Source organism: Lissotriton vulgaris, chromosome 10 (genome assembly GCF_964263255.1).
Source record: "Lissotriton vulgaris chromosome 10, aLisVul1.2, whole genome shotgun sequence".
Lineage (NCBI taxonomy): Eukaryota > Metazoa > Chordata > Amphibia > Caudata > Salamandridae > Lissotriton > Lissotriton vulgaris.
In genome coordinates this window covers 941,808-963,795 of record NC_141698.1, presented here as the reverse complement: position 1 = coordinate 963,795, position 21,988 = coordinate 941,808, and the positions used below count along the sequence as shown (strand labels likewise).

Below are 21,988 nucleotides of genomic sequence, written 5' to 3'. Positions count from 1 at the left end.
GAGTCGGACTCTTGCCCTGTCACACTCTGCCTTCTGTCCTGTACACGAGGCAGTCTCCCCAGCAGGGGTGGGTGTATGATGGGCACAGCTGAGGCAGAGTCATAACTGTCCAGATGCGGGTTCCGGCAACCACTCTTAAGCCGACCCACCCACCCGCCTGCCGCTGAGCCCCCTCCTTCCTGAGACCATCCGAGTCCTACTGGGAGCTCTCACACCTTTCAAAGTCACACCGAGCTTACTCAGCCCCCTCCAGCCCCCACACTCGCCTATTATGACACCTTCAACTCCAATCTGATAAAGTGACATCATAGACTTCAAATCTGATATAATGAAGTCACAGACCTGTAATCTTACACAATGATGTCACAGACCTCCAGTCTGATATAGTGGCATCATAGGCCCCAATCTGATATAGCGACGTCACAGACCTCGTCTGATATAGTGAGATCACAGACCTTTAATCTGTTTGATGTCACAGACCTCCAGTCTGACATAGTGACATCATAGACCCCCAATTTGATATAATGAAGTCATAGACCTCTAATGTGACATAGTGACATCACAGACCTCCAGCCTGATATAGTGACTTCATAGACGTCCGATCTAATGTTGTGATGTCATAGTTCTAATCTGATGTGGTTTTTACAAGTTTAATGTTCCCTAACTCTTGGGTCTCCTGACACTGTTAGAAATCATGTTGTGAAGACTGCCTGTGCAAGTCATGGGGTGTCCCACGGTGGGGTATTTATGGGGCATGGCTTTTAATCCCAGAATGTGGTAAATGGTTCTTCTGTTCCTTTGCATGGCCAGGGACAAGGCACGCCACTGAGACCAATGCAGACATTGCTGTATCTCTTCCTTCCTTGAATGCCTGGCTCTGCTCACTGCCCCCCTGCACAAGACAATGTGGCTCGAGCTGTTCTCCAGACAGCTCCAGAAGACATGGAGGAACAACAAAGCCCCGGAAGCACACACCGCCTTCAAAGTAACCATCACCGCACACCACCTCATCAAAACAACAAGGAAGAAGGCCATCCAAGATAGAATAACCAACAAACTCACACAATAACAAGGAGCTCGTCAGTATTATCAAGGAGTAAAACCCAACAGCGAGGACACAGACGTCCCACCCTCCAAGACCTCGGCAACAGATTCAGCAACTTCTTCTACTGCAAGACCAAGACTATCTACGACAACTTCCACACCCAGGACCACCCCACCATGCCAGCAACCACCACAACTGACTCCGACACCCCCCTGACTGACTCTGAACAGGTGGTCTCCACTCACCACAGACGACATCATAAAGACCATGAAAAGCATCCGCTCCGAAGCACCTTCGGACCCCTGCCCCCACCGCATCTTCCACAGAGTAGCCTCCACCATCTGACCCGAGCTGTGCTGAACCATAAACTGCTTCCTCAAGACTGCCAACTTCCCCAATGACTGCAAACACGCAGAGATCAACCCTCCTGAAGAAACCCTCTGCAGACCCGACAGACCCTAAGACAAAAATCAGCTGCAGAGCGCTCCAGGGCTCCTCCCTCAGCCCCACCCTCTTCAATGTCTACATGGCCCCCCTTGCAGCCATCATCAGGAACCAGGGGCTCAACATCGTCTCCTACGCAGACAACACCCAGCTGACCCTCTCCCTCACCAAAGAAACCTACTGTCGCCAGGAACAACTTCCATGAAGGAATGAAAGCTGTTGCTGCCTGGATGAGGACAGCTGCCTGAAGCTCAACTCGGAGAAGACAGAAGTCCTCATCCTGGATGCCTTCTCCTCTGCTTAGAACGACTCCTGGTGGCCCTCTGCTCTAGGAAGTCCCCAAAACCCCATGTACCACGCCCAAAACATCAGAATCATACTGGACTCCTCGCTCACAATGGACTGCTAGATGAACACTGTCTCATCGGCCTGCTTCAGTACACTCCACCTGCTTAGAAAGACCTTCAATAGATCCCCAAGGAACACAGGATGACAGTCACCCATGCCGTCATCAGCAGCAGATTCGACTACGGCAATGCACTCTATGCAGGTGTCACCCAGAAACTCCTCTGAAGACTTCATAATGTCGAGAACACCACAGCAAGATTAATCTTCAACGTCCCCGTCACAGCCACATCACTCAACATATCTGCATCCTCCACTGGCTTCCAGTCAACAGAAGAATAACCTTCAAACTCCTCACCCACACAAACAAGGCCCTACACAACACCGGACCTGCATACCTGAATCACCCCTGCACCTTCCACGTACACAACAGTCACTTCCGCTCCGCCCAGCTGTCCATGGCTACGGCCTCACGAATCCACAAGACCAGAACTGGAGAAATGTCCTTCTCCTTCCTCCCCTCCAAGACATGGCACACCCTGCCCATCCCATCCTCCTCTGAAAATCACCCTCACGGACGCAATTCAGGAAGGACCTCAAGACCTGGCTCTTCGGATGAACTCAGCACTCAGCCTGATCCGCTGCGCCCCCCTCCCCCACAGCAGAGGCGCAACAAAGTCCCCCGCAGCCCCTGCGGAGTGGGGGGCCCAAGCTCCAGGGGGCCCCTTCCACCCAGTACCCTGTCAGCAGAGCTCCTGAGTGTGGTCGGAGGTGGCTCCTTTCGTGCATTTTGCAGGTGGGCCCCCTCAAGTTTTGTTACGCCACCGCCCCACTGCACCTTGAGACTCTGAGTAGCCGTGCTTTACAAACCCTGATTTATTGGTTGTGACCCTGGTATATATCAACAAACTCTTCAGGAGAGACTAGAGGGGCTCTCTGGATCACCCCCACCAGTAGGGCAAAAATTGCCAAGTCTGTTAAGTTAGGGCTCAGTGACCCCTCAATTGCCTCCGTGTTGCTCCATCGACGGAGAAACACGGAGGCAATTGAGGGGTGAGGAACTACCGAAAAATATTGACCAGAGTAAAAGGAGTCCTTCCTGCCGTTGTTAAGCTCATGAAGCTCGATCATCAAGCATAACATATACAGATTTGGTTATTTTTCTATTGAGAGGTCACTGAACCCTAACTTAACAGACTTGCCAATTTTTGCAGTCTGTACTGAGAAGAATAGGCATATCATACATATATAAAAAGAATTGATTCAAGTGTAGTAGGGATCATATGAGGTCCTGATGAGTTAAGCAGCGGGGACAGCTAACGAAACATGTCGGCCAGGTAGGGTGGAATTTTTAACTCCCTACACTTACTTCCCCATTTTAACTTTTCCAGCTAGGGAAGCAAATAAAATGTATTTTTTCTACTAGCCAGAAAGTTTTAAACAAACCACACTTCTATTTATTTAGTTTCACACACTCCCTACCCCTCCCAACACCAATACCACACATAGCCTCTTCATACAAAACTAAGTGCTCCCGCGTATTCGTTGGTCGATGCACGTCCCGCCCCGTGGAGGGACGGGAAGACCCCCATGATGAAGCATGACACTATGGGGTTTGTAGTGTGTGAGGGGTATTTTAAAAACACTTAGTGTTTCTCCCTGACATTTCAAGGGATTAGCGTTACTGTTAGAAATGGGATTTCCGGTTGGCTGAGGCTTGCGCCTAAGCCAGGCAGAAACCACCACTCTAGTCAGGGCACGGGAGTTACACGCCAAAGATAACCCATGCTCACCCTCTAGGTAACGTGACGTGAGCAGTAAGGCTTATCCCGGAGGCAATGTAGGTTAAGTGTTTGCGCACGCACCCAGCAACAACACCCAAGGCCCACCACAAAGGAAACCCCACACAAGGTTATATATGAAAATAGCCTTTATATTAAAGCAAACACATTAAATAAAAACACACACTTTACAATGTGCCAACAGGCATGGGCAGAATTTCCAGGGGATATATGTACATGACAGGGCCACATGGACCACTGTCAGGAATAAGCACTTTTAGAACTAGAATACTTGTTAGAAATAGCACTTTGTAGGAATAATAATTCTTGTAGGAATAGAAAATAGAGCACACAACCAGTAATCACTGGTAACAGGTAAGTACCACCTACGCAACCCTAACCACCTTAGGAAAATATTGCGCAGGGAACCAGGACCTCACTAGCAACACCTGTACTAGGAAGAACAACTACCTAAGCATCACAATACATTTAGAGGTATAGGTATGAAAACATTACACGTGATGCATCACAACACATTCAGAGGGGCAGGAAGAACAATTGTGCAGAAATCACATAAGCCACAACCTGTGACTGTCCCCAGGCCAACTGACCTCTCTGGGGCTAGGACGCTCTGCGTCCGCAATGTCAGGGGGCCTAAACGGAGCAGCTGCCCACTGAGTGCTGGGCAGCTGTGGAGATAATGGGACCAACACGGTGGAGCCTCGTGGGCTCTGGCCACCAAAACACTCGTGGGGCAAGGTGGGAGCCTCGGTGCTCTGAAGAAAGAATGCCCAGTGTGGGGGGAGTGGCCCACTGTCTGCCGGGGCCACTCTACCACCCAAAAATGCTCCCAAATCGTTGGAGTCCCTCTCAGGGGACTTGTGGTAAAATTATGCCACGGAGCCTCTCAGGGCTCTTTGCAATATGCCCCCTTGAGCCTCGGGGGCTCTAGAACAACAATGCCCGCCATTGGAGTCCCTCCCTGGGGGACTCGAAATCACAGGATGCCCCCTGAGTCTCTCGGGGCTTTTTACAATGGCACCTCGCTGGGGGAGCAGCCCGCTGCCTGCCAGGGCCGCTCTACCCTCCCAGCGCCCCACAAGCAAGTCTGCACCACTGGAGGGGGGGGCAGGCACCGGCAATGTGCCCCGACGGCCGCTCTCTCTTTAAATCTGTGCACTCACCGGGACGGCGGCTGTGGCCGGAGAGCTCCCGCTCCTCGAGGCTCTCAGACGCTGCAGCTGCCCTCGGCTTCTCCTGCCAGAGGGCGGACTTTGATGGTGCCGCGGGCGGGGCTCCTCTTCTCCGGGGCCTCTCCTTCACCGGGAACTCTCGCAGCGCGTTGTATGGAGGCGGGGTGGGCTCTTGTCCTCCTTCCTGCCTTCCGGCCTGGGGCAGCCAATGGCAGCGTGGAGGCTCTGCCGCGGGGCAGCCAATGGCAGAGCGGCCCTCGAACCAACCCCTAGGCTCTGGGGCGAGTTAATTTCTGGTGGTGCGGCAATTCCTCCTGAAAGTACAGGGTAGGCTCCTGGGTGAAAATAAACACAACACAAAAAAGGGCAATAAGCGGCAGGCTAAGCGGGGTGGGTACCCGCGCCGCAAATTACCACTGAGAAGGGGGATCACCACACTGGGGAATCCCTCCAGGCAGGCAGATCAGGGCTATCCGGAACTCAGCAGCGCTGGTCCCCTTAGGCTGCCTACAGAGCCCTCCCAAGCGCTACAAAGATCCAGGAGCCAGGGCAAGCGCTCCCCAGCGCGAGGATGCCTCAAAGGGTAGAAACAAGTCCTTCAGGAGGTGGGGGGGCAAGGCTGGGCCCAGGATCCAGCTCACAGGGCCCTTCAGGCAGGGAGGCAGTCCCCAGTGGCGGTCCTCCTGGCGCCCAGCAGCAGCAGCAGCAGCAGCAGCAGCCCCCCTCAAGGAAAGGATCCAGGTAGAGAAGAACATTTTGCAAGGGGACACAGCCCCTTTTTATACAGTAAATCTCTTTGTCTGTGTGCAGGGTGGGAGAAAAACCCGTCGCAGCTTGTTTTGGAGCACTGTGATGTGCTCAGCCCCTCTCACTATTCACTAGTCAGGCTAGGGTCATTAGACGCACCACAGGGGGCGGAGCCAGCATTGTGTGGGGAAAGCCCAGCCCTATTCAGGTCCCCTCCCTCACATCAGCATGCTAATCTCAGCACTCACCACAGGGGCAGACCCATCCTGACTCCTGGAGCCAGGCTCACCAGCCAGCTCCAGCCAATCACACGCCAGATACAAATTACACAAACATGCCAACTTCTAGAAGTGGCACTTCCACACTAGACACAATCATGCCGCATACAATATTGCGCAGCATTTAATCCCACGAGTCCGCACATACCAAACTCGCACCTGCACTCATCACGCCTCAGGGACTAACATGGACACATACATTCCCCATGCATTCCTATGGGAGGGCAGGCCAACCTCACTACACGCACTCAGAGTGCGCACGCACTTTCCACTGGGACACAGTGAAAGTGCGCAGAAGCCAAAAATCACTAGCACTGGGTCACCACACAAAGCGAAAAGTTTAGGGGTAAACCTGCCAGAAGGGCCAAGTCCAACAGTTACGCACTCACTTATGCATCACAAATAAAAATGAACAAGACCCAATTTGCCATGTTTTCCTTTGTTTGAATAACTGGGACGTTTACCATGTCGGATCTTCTTTATCTCAATGTTCATGTGAAGAAGATACATTTGGTATCTAGCACTTCCTGTGTCAATATATATATATATTTTTTTTCTTTAAGTCTCAAATAGTGGGCGGAGCAATCTAAAATCGTTCGTCCAATTCAGTAGGCCCACATTTAATCATATGCACAAGATGGGATGGAGTTAGGAGTCTCTATAACAGATCGAAGGGATCTATGTGTGAGAACATTGAGTTTTTTTTTAAATATGGCTCCATATTTGGTGAAACTTAACCCCTTCAGCGCTGATGACAAAGCCAGCTCGTCATGGGCTTTACCTGCCCTGTGCTTATGACGAGCTGGCTTTGTCATGTAAAGTGGGATTTATGGCATTGCAGCACCCAGGGGGAAAACCCATAGCAGCCAAGGTGTTAACATAAATTGCCTGAAGATGCCGGTCGGTGCGCCTTTATCCAGTACATGTGAATCAAATTTAGTGTAAAACGTGATTTAATCACTATTTTAGGAGCTGAAAATGTACTTGCAGAAAACGGCTTTTCTGCATTCTTGGAAAAAAACAATAACTTTTCGGGGGCGGGGGGAGGGATACAGTTGCCTCCCCGATATTGGAGTAAATTCCAAATGCCTGTTTTATGCTCCTGTCATTTGCAGGGTTTGTGAGATCAGCAATCTTATGGATTGTTACAACGTTATTGTCTGCAGTTGTCAAAAAATAACACAGCAGATTCACGCTGGGGATATTTAAAGCTCGTGCAAACATCATTTTGCTATAGTCCCCTCTTACCCTATAGATAGGCCGCTCCTACGATATGCTATATTCAGATCAGCGAACGTGATGTATACAACCCACTCCTCATTTAGCTGCACTCACGCGTTACTCTGCGAGCTCCGCCCGGCTCATGGTGCAGAAAGGCAGTTTGTTTCCCTACAGGAAATGCCCTTGCAACGTGTACTCTGCCCCTCTCCTGACAGGAATCGGGCTGGAGGAACTATTCGAAACTTAAAATACATATTTGCCCTGGGGGCGGGTCAAACCGCCTTCTCGAAAAACATGGGTGTGTCTCTGTGTTTAGGTTCCCGGTCAAGTAGTCCGCGCCCCCATGCTGGGGGCGTGTTTGCAGTGCATGTGCTTATAGGGGTTGTCACCTGTCCTTGAAACCTCACCAGCCCTGTTTTTCCAGCTATGTCCCTAAAATAGTTTTCGGATGGTGCTTTCCTGGGGTTGGTATACGTGCCTATAAACAGCACAGCAGTGCTTGGTGGCAGGGTCCGGCACTGCCATTCAGAGTTCCTGGCCTCCAAGAAGTGTGCGTGTGCACAGCGTTATGCGGGATTCCCACTCAAGCTCTAAACTCTCCTAATATGCCTGCACAGCGGTGCCCGGTGCCCGTAGGCTGCGGTCGGCTCAAGCCTCACTGACTATTTTTATAATGATTGTTTATTTATTATTTTGGTGTTTTTTTTGTTTTGCATGGAGTGGACATAATCACACAGGATGTTGTAGCCTTAAGTGTGATGTGTGTTGAGCGGGTAAACGTTTCTGTGTCAGGAAATATAGGCTAGACGAGTAATATAAAACAAATTCACGACATTCAAAAATAAGCTTTAAAGGAGCATTGTACAAGCATATTCAGTTTCGCTTGCACTTTCTCCGCCGCACCAGTCCCTTTTCTATGTCGGCGCTGCACTGAAGGACACAGTCAGCGGCTGGATCTGACGTCACCTCCCCGGGCGCCGCAGCTTGCAGCATTAGTGTGAGCACTGGGGCAGGGCCACGAACTTGGTGCCACGTCAGGGCTAAAGCTGGGGCGGCGGAACACCGACATGAACCCGGCACACCACGAGCATCCGTGAGAGCAGTAGCCGCAGCCGCAGCCATGGAAGCCCGCTACAATCTGAAGAGCCCAGGTAAGGATAAGCAAAGCCCCTCCCTCTCGCTCATTGTGAGCCTGGCAGAGGGCAGCTGCCCGTGTCACCCAACCACCTTGTGTGTGTGTGGGGGGGGGGGGCAGAGGGCAGCGGCGGCGGTGTGTGTATGCATGCGTGTCTTTGTGTGTGCAGGGGCGTGGGGGGCGGCAGCGTGTGTATGTGTGCGCGCCTGTGTGTGTGTGTGCGTGCATGCAGAGGGGTGGGGGCTGGCTGTGTCTGTGTGTGTGCACCCTTAATGCATGCGAAAGAAGGGGCTGTGAGTTTGTCTGCGCAAGCGCGGCTCAGACGCGCACTCCCGCGGTCAAAACTGAGACTGCAAAAGCGCGCGTCTGAGTCGTGTCCACATTCCCAAATACGGATAACAATAGTTGTCGAAAGCTGACAGCAATCAATGCTCCGCATTGAATGCAGGTCGTGCTTCGACCTAAAAAAACTTACAAACTAGATAGAATCCTTTTGTTTATACAATATACTTTGGAGGAAGATTCTACCTATCAACAACTACACTCCCCCATCTTTGTTATTTTTTGACTTCTTAGAGACTGATCAGAGGTTTATCTAGTGGAAGTTGTGACTCGTGGTAAGGTAGCGCAGAGGGTTAATGTGCCTGCTGCAAAGAACATGTACCATTCAGATCACAAAGCTCATATAATACAAATTGACCAGTAGGCTACTGCTATTTTCCAGAAAGATCCTTTTGTGTCTTGCGGTTTATAAATTATAATCTTAAAATAGAACAGTGAGCAAACTGACACCAAAGAGCTGCATAAAAACTGCAAGGCATAGATTAGAGCGTTATGATTTTAAACCGTCATTCATTATCCGAATGTTGGAAATGGGTTCATTTGGATAGAAATCAATTCTGATTATTAAAAAGAACCCCCAACCAAGGTAAGTTTTAAATGCAGAGTTTGTGCTTCTCCAGACCAAGCACTGTTAAACTCTGCTGTCTGGCTGACGTGACACCTGAAGTGTCCGAAGTGTGGGTCATTGGGCACTCGGCTATCTCCAGGTTAGCCCGCTGGGCAGCGATCAGGAACTGGATGCGTGGATTTACACAGACTAAGTTTGAGTGGTTGGGGCACCCAGGGATGCGCTGGAACAGCCTCATGAACAGACTCGAGCACTCCCTAGCAACGTTAGTAGGCCACCCCAACTGTTTGGTGATACATTTGGGAGGCAACAACTTTACTACCTGTGGAAGGGCTTTATTGCTGCATAGGATGAAGTCTGACCTGGGTGAGCTTAGCAAGCGCATGGGTCAGTGTGAGGTCATGTGGTCGGAGATCGTGCCACATAGAGTGTGGCATGGGGCAAAATCAGCGCAGGCAATTGAGCGACCCAGGAGACGGGTCAACAGCTCCATGCGTAAGTTCACGGAGCAGAGGGGCCAGGAGTTCATTAGACACAAAATGATCCAGGAGAAGACAAAAGGCTACTTTGAAGAGGATGGGGTCCATCTGACAACTGTAGGGATGGACTTATTGCTCTTGGAACTTCAGGAAGCGTTACAGCTGAGGGGTTGTAGGTAGAAGACACAGGAGCAGGGTGGTGTGGGGGGGCCGCCTCCAGGGCTGTGGCGGAGTTACAGGGCAATCTGGAAGCAGAGGGGTACAGAAGGGTACCTCAACGTGGCACATAGGGGTGCCAGAGCCTATTACCAGGGGCCTCATGGGAAGTTCCTGGAACCGATGTCGGTGCCCCAGCAGTCCTTCGGGCAGTTGTGGGCCTGAGCAACCGGGGGTTTGCCTAGCTCCGCTCCGTCCCCGAAAGGGGTGTTAGGTAGAGGGAACAATGTCAGGTGATCCTTGAAGGATTACCAGAAGGGGCAGCAGAGAGGTGGTTCGCCACGGTGCTGCCCGGCTCCTCAGACGGGCAGGTGGTTAGAATGCTGCCTGCCCTTGGATCGCCCGTAAGCTAACCCACATTGATTACATAACGGTTTATGTAATAAACCTGCAGCAGCTTTTCCCAAGTGAACATTGGTGTGGTGTGTGTTATTTGCGGGAATGCATGCTATGAGGGGTGGGGGCCTGTTGCCATGATGGTACTATGCGGCCGCCCGAGGCCACCGTAGGTGGCCACTCAAGAGGGCGGCCCCTTTAGTAACATTGGGCTTCCCCCGCCCATGCCTTTCCACCCCCTCGTGTCCCCAACGGGGAGGGTGGTGGAGAGGAGGAGCTTTGTGAGGGGCTGCGGGCTCAACGTCATGTCCGGTGCTGCAGGTAGGCAGGGCGATGGGTACTTAAGTCCCCATCGCCATTTTCCTAGCCTCTTTGTGGCACCGGACGCGCCGTCGAAGCCGCGCTAGAGGACACGCAATCTCCCTCCCTACTGCTTACCCTGCGTGTGGGCAAGGGGGATAAAGTCTGAACATTTAATGTTTTCTTTTATCGTTGCAGGCGGAGTTACAGGGCGATCGGGAAGCAGAGGGGTACAGAAGGGTACCTCAGCGTGGCACATAGGGGTGCCAGAGCCTATTACCAGGGGCCTCATGGGATGTTCCTGGAACCGATGTCAGCGCCCCAGTAGTCCTTCGGGCGGTTGTGGGCCTGAGCACTCGGGGGTTGGCCTAGCTACGCTATGCCCCGAAAAGGGGGTGAGTACAAAGGACCAATGGTCCGGTGATCCAGGAGGGTTACCAGAAGGGGCAGCACATAGGTGTTTCGCCACAGTGCTGCCTGGCTCCTCAGGCGGGCAGGTGGCTAGAATGCTGCCTGCCCTTGGATCGCCCGTAAGCTAATCCACATGATTACAGAACGTTGTATGTAATAAACCTGCAGCAGCTTTTCCCAAGTGAACATTGGTGTGGTGTGTGTTATTTGCGGGAATGCATGCTATGAGGGGTGGGGGCCTGTTGCCATGATGTTACTATGCACGTCCCCAAGGTAGGACCCTGAGCACAGTGCACGTGCACCCGAGGGTGGAGCCTGCACGTCCCCAGGACAGGACCTTGAGCGCAGTGCACATGCACATGAGGGTGGAGCCTGCACGTCCCCAGGGCAGGACTTTGAGCGCAGTGCACGTGCACATGAGGGTGGAGCCTGCACGTCCCCAGGACAGGACCCTGAGCACAATGCACGTGCACCACAGGGTGGAGCCTGAACGTCCCCAGGACAGGGCCCTGAGCACAGTGACCATGCACCTGAGGGTAGAGCCTGCATGTCCCCAGGACAGGACCCTGAGCGCAGTGCACGTGCACCCGAGGGTGGAGCCTGCACGTCCCCAGGACAGGACCCTGAGCACAGTGCACGTGCACCCGAGGGTGGAGTCTGCACGTCCCCAGGACAGGGCCCTGAGCACAGTGCCCATGCACCTGAGGGTAGAGCCTGCACGTCCCCAGGACAGGACCCTGAGCGCAGTGCACGTGCACCCGAGGGTGGAGCCTGCACGTCCCCAGGACAGGACCCTGATCACAGTGCACGTGCACCCGAGGGTGGAGCCTGCACGTCCCCAGGACAGGACCCTGAGCACAGTGCACGTGAACCCCAGGGTGGAGCCTGCACGTCCCCAGGACAGGACCCTGAGCACAGGGCACGTGCACCCGAGGGTGGAGCCTGCACATCCCCAGGACAGGGCCCTGAGCACAGTGCACGTGCACCACAGGGTGGAGCCTGCACGTCCCCAGGACAGGACCCTGAGCGCAGTGCACGTGCACCCGAGGGTGGAGCATGAACGTCCCCAGGACAGGACCCTGAGCGCAGTGCACGTGCACCCGAGGGTGGAGCATGCACGTCCCCAGGACAGGACCCTGAGCACAGTGCACGTGCACCCGAGGGTGCAGTCTACACGTCCCCATGACAGGACCCTGAGCGCAGTGCACGTGCACCTGAGGGTGGAGCCTGCAAGTCCCCAGGACAGGAGCCTGAGCACAGTGCACGTGCACCCGAGGGTGGAGCCTGCACGTCCCCAGGACAGGACCCTGAGCGCAGTGCACATGCACCTGAGGGTGGAGCCTGCACGTCCCTAGGACAGGAGCCTGAGCACAGTGCACGTGCACCCGAGGGTGGAGCCTGCACGTCCCCAGGACAGGACCCTGAGTGCAGTGCACGTGCACCCGAGGGTGGAGCCTGCACGTCCCCAGGACAGGAGCCTGAGCACAGTGCACGTACACCCGAGGGTGGAGCCTGCACGTCCCCAGGACAGGACCCTGAGCACAGTGCACGTGCACCCGAGGGTGGAGCCTGCACGTCTCCAGGACAGGACCCTGAGTGCAGTGCACGTGCACCCGAGGGTGGAGCCTGCACGTCCCCAGGACAGGACCCTGAGCACAATGCACGTGCACCACAGGGTGGAGCCTGAACGTCCCCAGGACAGGGCCCTGAGCACAGTGCCCATGCACCTGAGGGTAGAGCCTGCACGTCCCCAGGACAGGACCCTGAGCGCAGTGCACGTGCACCCGAGGGTGGAGCCTGCACGTCCCCAGGACAGGACCCTGAGTGCAGTGCACGTGCACCCGAGGGTGGAGCCTGCACGTCCCCAGGACAGGAGCCTGAGCACAGTGCACGTGCACCCGAGGGTGGAGCCTGCACGTCCCCAGGACAGGACCCTGAGCACAGTGCACGTGCACCCCAGGGTGGAGCCTGCACGTCCCCAGGGCAGGACCCTGAGCGCAGTGCACGTGCACCACAGGGTGGAGTCTGCACGTCCCAAGGATAGGACCCTGAGCACTGTGCACGTGCACCTGAAGATGGAGCCTGCACGTCCCCAGGGCAGGACCCTGAGCGCAGTGCACGTGCACCCGAGGGTGGAGCCTGCACGTCCCCAGGACAGGACCCTGAGCACAGTGCACGTGCACCCCAGGGTGGAGTCTGCACATCACCAGGGCAGGACCCTGAGCACAGTGCACGTGCACCCGAGGGTAGAGTCTGCACGTCCCCAGGACAGGACCCTGAGGACAGTGCACGTGCACCTTAGGGTGGAGTATGCACGTCCCCAGGGCAGGGCCCTGAGCACAGTGCACGTGCACCCGAGGGTGGAGTCTGAACGTCCCCAGGACAGGACCCTGAGCACAGTGCACGTGCACCCCAGGGTGGAGTCTGCATGTCCCCCGGACAGGGCCCTGAGCACAGTGCACGTGCACCCCAGGGTGGAGTCTGCACGTCCCCAGGACAGGACCCTGAGCACAGTGCACGTGCACCTGAGGTTGGAGTCTGAACGTCCCCCGGACAGGACCCTGAGCACAGTGCACGTGCACCCGAGGGTGCAGTCTGCACGTCCCCAGGGCTAGACACAGAGCAGGAAGCGGAGTCCAAGAAACCTGTCCTGCGGGTCAGCACGCCCTCCCCCACGCACACACCCACCTCCCCCACGCAGCAGGACTCCAGCCTCAGGTCACTGCAGACGGCGTCACAGGCAGAGAAGACCCGTCACTGCCCCTTCGCCTAAAGGAAAGAGTAAACCGGTTTAACAAGGGGGTGAGGTCTGTGAGGGTGTGACCAGCTCTGGACGAGCTCACTGAGGGATGCAACCTCAAAGAGGCACCCTGAGAGCTCACTGAGGGCTGCAACCTCAAAGAGGCACCCGGAGAGCTGCACCCTCAATGAGGCACCCTGAGGGCTGCAACCTCAAAGAGGCTCACTGAGAGATGCATCCTCAAAGAGGCACCCTGAGAGCTGCACCCTCAAAGAGGCACCCTGAGAGCTGCACCCTCAAAGAGGCACCCTGAGAGCTGCACCCTCAAAGAGGCATCCTGAGAGCTGCTCCCTCAAAGAGGCACCCTGAGAGCTGCTCCCTCATAGAGGCACCATGAGACCTCACTGAGGTCTGCATCCTCAAAGAGGCACCCTGAGAGCTCACTGAGAGATGCATCCTCAAAGAGGCACCCTGAGAGCTGCTCCCTCAAAGAGGCACCCTGAGGGATGTGAGTCACATGGTTGGTCACTCGATTTCTGGCGAAGCGCTGATATTACATGAGGAGCTGCAAACCCCTGCACAGAGTTGGTTTCCAGCCGGTCTTTGGAGTCTGTGGACAGCCGAGGTCCACTGAGGGTGTTTAAACCTCCCTGGGCCCTCTGCACCAGCCTCGGAGGGTCTTGGAGTTCGATTGTTGCTGCTTTTTGTGGTCCAGTGTGGGGGGTATCAGCCCATCCTAGGCGGTGCAGTGGCATAACACAAAATGATGGGGCCCCCTGCAGAATGTGACCAGGTCTCGGAGTCCACCATTTACCCCACATATTCATTGGCCAGGGGGGCCTAAAGGAGGCTCCCGAAAGGTCTGCGCCCCCCCCCCCACACACACACCACAAGGGCTGCAGGGGCTGTCTTACACCCCTGAGGCTGTGCTAAGCACAACGACCCTCCCTCTCTTCACACAGTAAATGTTTTTAAGAAGATGGCAGGCCTGGAGCTGGCGCCTCAAGGTCCTCTAGGCGCAGGACAAGTGGTGCTCCACATCCCTGGTGAAGACTTCCCCGCCAGACTCTCAAGGTGTCCCAAAGTGGCCCCCACTTCAGTGAGAAACTACAAAAAGTTGTGTGGACTCCAACAGAACCAACATGTTGGGGAAGACGCCTCGACTTCAGGTGTGGACTGGTGGAGACCTCCCTGTACGCTAGGAGAGGCGGGCGACCACCTTGCGTCTCTGGATCTCTCAATGCCCAGGGGCACAGCAGTCCAGGTATTCTTATGTACCGGTTTTCATGGGCAACCACCCAGCACTGCAGCATCCCCCCGGCTTCCAGGTATCCCACCAGGTCCGCACCGCAGCAAGCCCCAAATGTTTGATGTCCCCCGAAACAGCTGCACCTGCGGCCTTTAGTGATGATCTAAACAATGGACAGGACTCCGAGCAGAAAACACACGCGGAGGCCTCCTGAGGGTGGTCTGTAGCACTTGACTAAAACCCCGGATAAAATAGAATTAGAACACAGGTCAAGACTAGAAATGTTCGTTCTCTATTTCACAGCTGCCCCCAATACCAGAAAAAATTATACACTAAATTCATATAAAAGCCTAAAGCTGTATGTCTCACACAGGAATACAAGGCTAAATGAATTAGTGATTGTTTTTAAGAAAAGAAAGAGATTGCATTTAAAATAAGTAAGAAGATCTTGACGGTATTGCTTGCTGTATCCAAACTCACTGCAAACAAGCAGCTGTGCCAGGTAATGCCAGGGCGTGCCATTTACTGCTAAGGGTGCAGCATTCACAGCCAGTGTGGGGTGAGTGGGACCAGAGGCTGGCTCTAGGAGTTACTCAGGAGGTGACTCATTCTCTAGGGCATTGCTCATTTAAAGCGAACACCCAGGTGTGCACCGAGAGGGCCCCTTACGTGCCAGAAGAGAACAAAGGTGGTGTATGCCCAGGCTGATAATGCAACCAGGGGGTTAACCAAAACAAACCAGTATCAGTTCCAGGTCAGAGACGTGACGATCGTCGTCCAAGTTCACACCCAACGGATAGAAGTGTTTAACATAAAGATCCATGCCAAGCAAAGTCACACGGATCGCGTTCACGGTTACTGCCGCGGGGAGTTGGGCAACAGGAAATTCCACATCTGTTGAGAGTTTGCCCTGTACGTCCTCTTCAATGCAAAGAGCAGCGCAACAGTGCAGCGATCACCTTTATTTGTGTTTGTAATATTCAGATGTTTTTCTATCATCTGTTCTACAGCCCCTGGTATAATAATAATAATTACTAATGCTTAGTTTGTGGTGACTACGCAGAGCACAGACCGCAAAGCAGGAAGTCGTGAATTCTGCAGCATTGTGACCCGGCCTGGCCTGGAAAAACAAGAGACTTCCTCATGCAAGGCCTCAAGTATGAGGACATGAAGGGGTGGCTGTGATGAGGATTCACCTACAGGACCGGAGACCTTTGGAGAGGCGTGGACAGCAGTGGTGTAGGACATGTGCTCATCAACTGTAGGATCAGTGTACAAGAGGTGTAATGCAGTGTACAACAGGTGTAGGACTGCTGAGGGCAGGGGTAGGGGTGGTGCGGGAAAGGTGTCGGGAGGGGTAGGAGTGGTGTAGGAGTTCTATAGGACTAGTGTAGGACTAGTTACCCAAGAGAATAACTCCTGGAAGAGACACTCTTTCGGGGAGTAATCTAGCAGACAGTAGAGCATTACCCAGGAGACAGCTCCTGGAAGAGACACTCAAGTCAAGTCAAGAGTTCTTTATTTAGTGATTAAAAAAACACCATAAAAGCACATATATGCAAACAATTAAAATAGAATTAAATCATTATCAGAACCCCGACTGCAATTACATAAAATTTAAAAGAGGTTAGCAGGAAAAATTCATTATAATAATAACAATCAGGCCTACCCTCTAGTTACCCTCAATCTCACCGCAACTTTGATAAAATTCATAATACAACATAATGTCAGGGGGTCGATCGCCTTTTGCAAAAAAAGTAAAGCGGCTTTGGCATGTGTCAATTTGGCTTGTTTTAAAATTCCTACCAGAAATCTACGCCTAGGCATTGAATAAAAGGAACACAAAAGTACAAAATGAAGGGTTTCCTGCGGAGACCTATTATCGCAGCCGCAGGCACCCTTCAGCTCAATTTAAAGTGTAAAACCTGGTGGATCCGCCAATAAATATGGTAACAGGTTGAGTCTAAAACGAGACATTAAAAACCTATCCTGGGCGTTATACATAAGATAGAGGTACGGCTCCATTCCCTCAGTACTTTTGACAAGGCTATGGGCACTCACAGTACGTTTGATCCCTTCAACCTCTGTTCTGTCTGTGATTCTCTGGGCCAAAAAAGATCTCTTTATAATCAGCTTATCTTGAGATACAATTGCTGCAGGGTTTGTAAAAAGGTCCTTGTGACCGAGGCTTTCCAAACTAGTCTTTACAGAATTAAGCCATGGTATACTCATACTTTTATCCCTTCCCAGGCAATCATCTAGGATTTGCCTACTCAAGGTTGTCTCGGGATTTGTCCAGATTTGTAACCAAGCCAAGATGGGTCTGAGCTTAACCAAGTCTTCAAGATATGGCCTCCCTAGTTCTCTATGGGCTATTACAGCTGGGGTGCTCTGAGGGATTTTAAGGAGTGATCGTAGGAATTTATTTTCCTCCCGCTGTAATTGGTTGATATTCGCAATGCCCCATACTTCTGCCCCATACATGGCTTTGGAGCAACAAATGGAGCTATAAAGATTCATTACTTGTTTGGGGGACCATCGGCCAACCCTCCGCTCATAACTTGCAATAGCGCCATTAGCGGAAACCAATTTACAGCAACGTTCCTCCACCAAAGCATTGTATTTTAAGCAACCATCAAATAAAAAGCCTAGGTACGAGAAGGACTGAACCCTTTCTAGTATATGGCTTCCTATCCTATAAGAGGAACTGGTACAAGGTTTATTATTACCCGCCAGCATTGCATATGATTTGCCCAGATTAACAGACAGATCTAAAGTTTCCATAAACTTAACAAATCCGTCTATTAAAATCTGTAGGCTCTTTGGGGTGGGCGCGATTAGGACCACGTCATCCGCGTACAAAAGTACCGGGATGCAGCGGGACCCTACTCTTGGGCAATCTGTTTTTAGGTTAATCAGAAACTGCTCAAAATTATTAATAAATAATGAGAATAAAAAAGGGGCAAGGATACATCCTTGCCTCACCCCACTCGTGCATGGGAAGGATTCTGTCAGCCCCCATCCATGTTGTAGCGTACCCTAGCAGTGGTATCCCTATGTAACTCCCTTAAGATGTTGATCAAGCCCAGGTCAATCCCCAAATTGATCATCATAGCCCAAAGCTTGTCCCTATTCACATGGTCAAAGGCAGCTGCCAAATCCATAAACCCCAGGTAAATGGCTTCATTGCTCGCTTTAGTATATTTTGCAGTCAGCATATAGAGGTTCAGGCATTGGTCATGTGTAAACCTCCCTATCCTAAAGCCATACTGAATGTCCGAGACGATGTTATTATCCTCGGTCCACTTAGTAAGGCGATTAAGGATAACCTGACCCAATATCTTAGCTGACACATCTATCAGTGAGATCGGTCGATAGCACTGGGGATTGTCCCTATTGCTCTTTTTAAAAATAGGGACGATTATAGCCGTAGACCAAGAGCGGGGCAAGCCAGACCTAGTAGAAGCATTTATTACTCTTGTCAGTATTGGGGCCCACAGCTCAACATTACTCAAAAACAGGTCAGGTGGGTCCCATCTGGGCCTGGGGCTTTATTTTTTGTCAATACCTCAATTCCCACAGTCATTTCATTTAGGGTAAAGTCTACTGCCTTTACCTGCTGGGCAACCACCCCCCCTCCTCTGGGACAATTTCTGCTCCGTAGTTATACAGGCCCTTAAAATGTGTGAGCCACTGATCCGGCAGAATATTAGTCCCGATCTCCGGGGCTCTACCGTCCTGAAAACATGGTCTATTAACAATTCTCCAGAATTCAGTAATGTCCCTTCTTTCTGCGTCCTCCCTTAAGTCTGCCCATGCTTCCCCCTAAAGAGCTACTTTCCTCCTCTTGGTCCCCCTATTATATGTGTGTCTGCACTGAGCTACTTTTTGTGTGTCCCTTGGCCTATTTTTAAGGCTGCATTTAAGCTCCCTTAGGGCATGTGAACAATCCCTATCAAACCACCTCGGGTGATTATTTTTTCTTATCTGCACACTTGATTTTAACAACCCCTCTACCAGACTGGTTATCTGCCTGAATGCATTGAGTAGCGGTAGCCCTTCTACTGTGGAATCTAGACACTCCTCAATGGGAATTTTCCCGATATCCATTAGGGCTTTATAGAAAATTTCCCCATCTATTTTTGATCACCTAAGCCGTCTACCCTGGTCCGTTACCCTCTCAAGAATGCCGCCAGGCTGTCCTATCCTGGACCGAGCCAGGTAAACAAGCTCCATTGCCAGGGGATTGTGGTCGCTAAATGGGCTCCACTCAATCCCCACGGTAATAATCCGATTTTTTAAAAATCTGGATACTGTAATATAAATCGATGAATGACGAGCACCCTCTCCCCTTAAAAGTCGGGGGGAGGGTACCGTCCCTCTCCAAATCCATCATATTAACCCTGTGCTCCAGGTCATGAGTATGTAAGAGTTTACTAAAAGCCATTCCTTCTTGTGTATGGTCAAAGTGAGGGCCATTCTCCACGGGGCAATGTGACCATTCAGCATCAATGGGAAACAAGGAAGGGCATAGGTGGCAGTTAAAGTCACCCGTGACTAGAATAGTTGGGGGCGGTGCCCCCTTCATAGCTGCAATCTCTTGGCTCAATCTATAATCCAATTCCTGAAGGAGTGAGTTGTTTTCTCCACTAGCCCCCTTGTTGTAAACATTAAACAGGATCAACCTTAGCCCTTTGCCCCCAAACCACAGAGCCTGTAGGTTCTGCAAACACCATGTCGTGTTGGTCCATGTACCTTGAAGGTTTAGATTTACATATATGGACAATCCTCCCATGGCTCTACCTTATCTTGATTTCTGGGCGGGGACAAAAAAACATTTGTACCCTGGCATATGAAAAAGGCTATTATCGACCACCCAAGTCTCCTGCAAGCTAATTATCTGATACCGGTTTATGTACTGCCGCCACTCGCAGTTATTACATTTACGCACCAAACCGGCTATATTCCAGGAGATGATTCTTAATCCTTCCTCTGATTTGTGTGCTCCATTTATTCCACAGGTGATAGAATTTGCATTAGGACACCCTTCTTTGGTTCCTGTATGCACTAGTTCAGTCCCACTACCCAGTGTTGTTTGGTCATTACCATTGTCCCTCAACTCCCTTATATCTAGGCTGCCTCCCCCACTGAGTGTAGATAAATATACTGGGGTCTTAGCTGGGCTCTCCCCCCTAGATTTTGATAGTATATCAGCCTCCTCTATAGACCAAGGGGCCAAGGGGCCATTATTTTTCAGTACTTCCATCCCTTTCTCTTGTGGCTCATCAAGGTTAATGCACCAAACTTCTCTTGTTTGTAGCAATTCTGCAGGGAACCGGGAACTATTTAGTCAATCGTTCTCCTCTAGCAACGCCAAAGGGCTAAACCTATTCCTCCCGCTTGCTAGTACAGGTTTCCCCAGCCCCGGCCCACCGCAGATGTAACCTTGGGTTCTATGTGGGTTAGGTCCCTCCATGAATCTCCTAATTTGATGAGTTGCGTCCAAAGGTGCTGGATGTCTGGGATAAAAGTATCCTAGTGGCAGGGGTTTTATGCGACTAGCGTAATTGACTATCCCACTGGTGGTAATATGTTCCACTACTCTCTTGTCCCTAAAATTGACAATGATGCAGTTACCTGCGATATCTTTACATCTAGTACCTAACCAATTAACCCTTCTAACGTGTAATATTTACCCATTTTTGTTGCCTGTCAAAGGTTTATTTTGATTCAGCCAGTGTGTGGTCTTGTTTCGTAGTTCTGGTGTGTCTCTTTCTGCTCGCCCTTCAATTCAGGTGCCCCTGACAGAACTACTACGTAGGGGCATGCTTCCGGTGGTAAGTTAATATTGGGCAGTGCATTGCTAGTTAATCTGGTGGGCACACGCTCTGACTGATTTATTATTTGTTCCTTGGGGGTTACGGGCTGATTCGTGGAGAAGTGTGGCTCAGGGGTTAGAGGCGGCAGACCCGGAAGCTGAGATCGGCCCTGGACCAGGGTTCAATTCCCCGCCTCGGCGGGTCTTGGGCTAAAAATTCCACGGACTCGATAATTCTCGCTCCGGTGCCTTCTCGACTCACGGGTTCACACTCTGCGACTCTGGGCAATAGCTTGCTTAATCTCCACAACGGCCCCTCGCGGCGGGATGCCTGGCTTTCACCTTGTGGATACCCTGCCGGGGCTATCTCACAGGGGAATACCAGGACGGGTTCCCTAAGCAAGCGCCGGGACACCCACTGCGGGTAGCTGTGCGCTATATAAGCTCAAATACATTTACATTTATTGGTTGTACTAATGGGAATTGTTCCGATGAGCCCTGTCCCGTTTGTGCTGCCCTCACACTTGAGATCGTGGCTCCATCCTGCTGCACCAGGTGGCCTACCAATTTGGGGATCTGTTGCTCTATGGATTGCCCAACGTTCAACCCACTGGGCTGCAAAACCGTCAGTGGACCTGGCGCAATATCAGAGGTAATAATAGTGTTTGAGTCCTCTGGTTCTCCCAATATTCTATCTCTGTTTTTTACCTCGCTCAGAATTTTTCCCAGCCTACTAGCCAGTGGCTTTATTTGGCTTACTACAATGATTCCAGGTGAGTTTGTATGTCTAGCACTATGTGCGTCATCCATATTGGCGGAACTGGCTCCTGGGACACATTTTCTGCCCTCCCCTCCCCTGGTATGCTTCGTGTTCCACTTTGAGTGTTACTAGCTCTGCTATTCTTTGTTCAAGTCTTTTTTAAACAGGCTCTTCATTTCTTATTCATTAAGGGTAGATTACTAGGGACTGATACCCCCTTATCTGCCCCAATGCCCGGCTGCGCTCAGGGAAGATCATATTCCAAAGTTTCTATCGAGCGAGCTGGTGAAATAACCATGACCTCGCTTACTAACCCTTGTGTTGGGACCTGTGGCTCCATTGATGGTGTTAAGGACAGTCGTCTCTCGGTACGCTCAATTTCACTTGCTACTGCCCCAATCGCTTTTTGTAACATGCGATCAATTGCCGTTGGCTGTAAGAGGGGGGGGGTTGGAGTATACTTTTGTCTGAAGGTTGCACCTGTTGCAAAAGGGGGGAATTTGGCTTTACTTTAGTCGAACGGGTTTTAACCTTACTGGCCATGCTGCCTACTAACAAAATGGGCCTTAAGTATCTTATC

The 21,988-nt window shown here is 51.9% G+C and overlaps 1 protein-coding gene across 2 annotated transcripts in view; it reads right to left on the bottom strand.

Annotated features, from left to right (window-relative positions):
• The window catches only part of LOC147684274 (ceramide kinase-like), an 85,102-nt gene that overhangs the window by 31,868 nt on the left and 31,246 nt on the right, over positions 1–21,988 (bottom strand). The gene's annotated exons all lie outside the window — the stretch shown is intronic.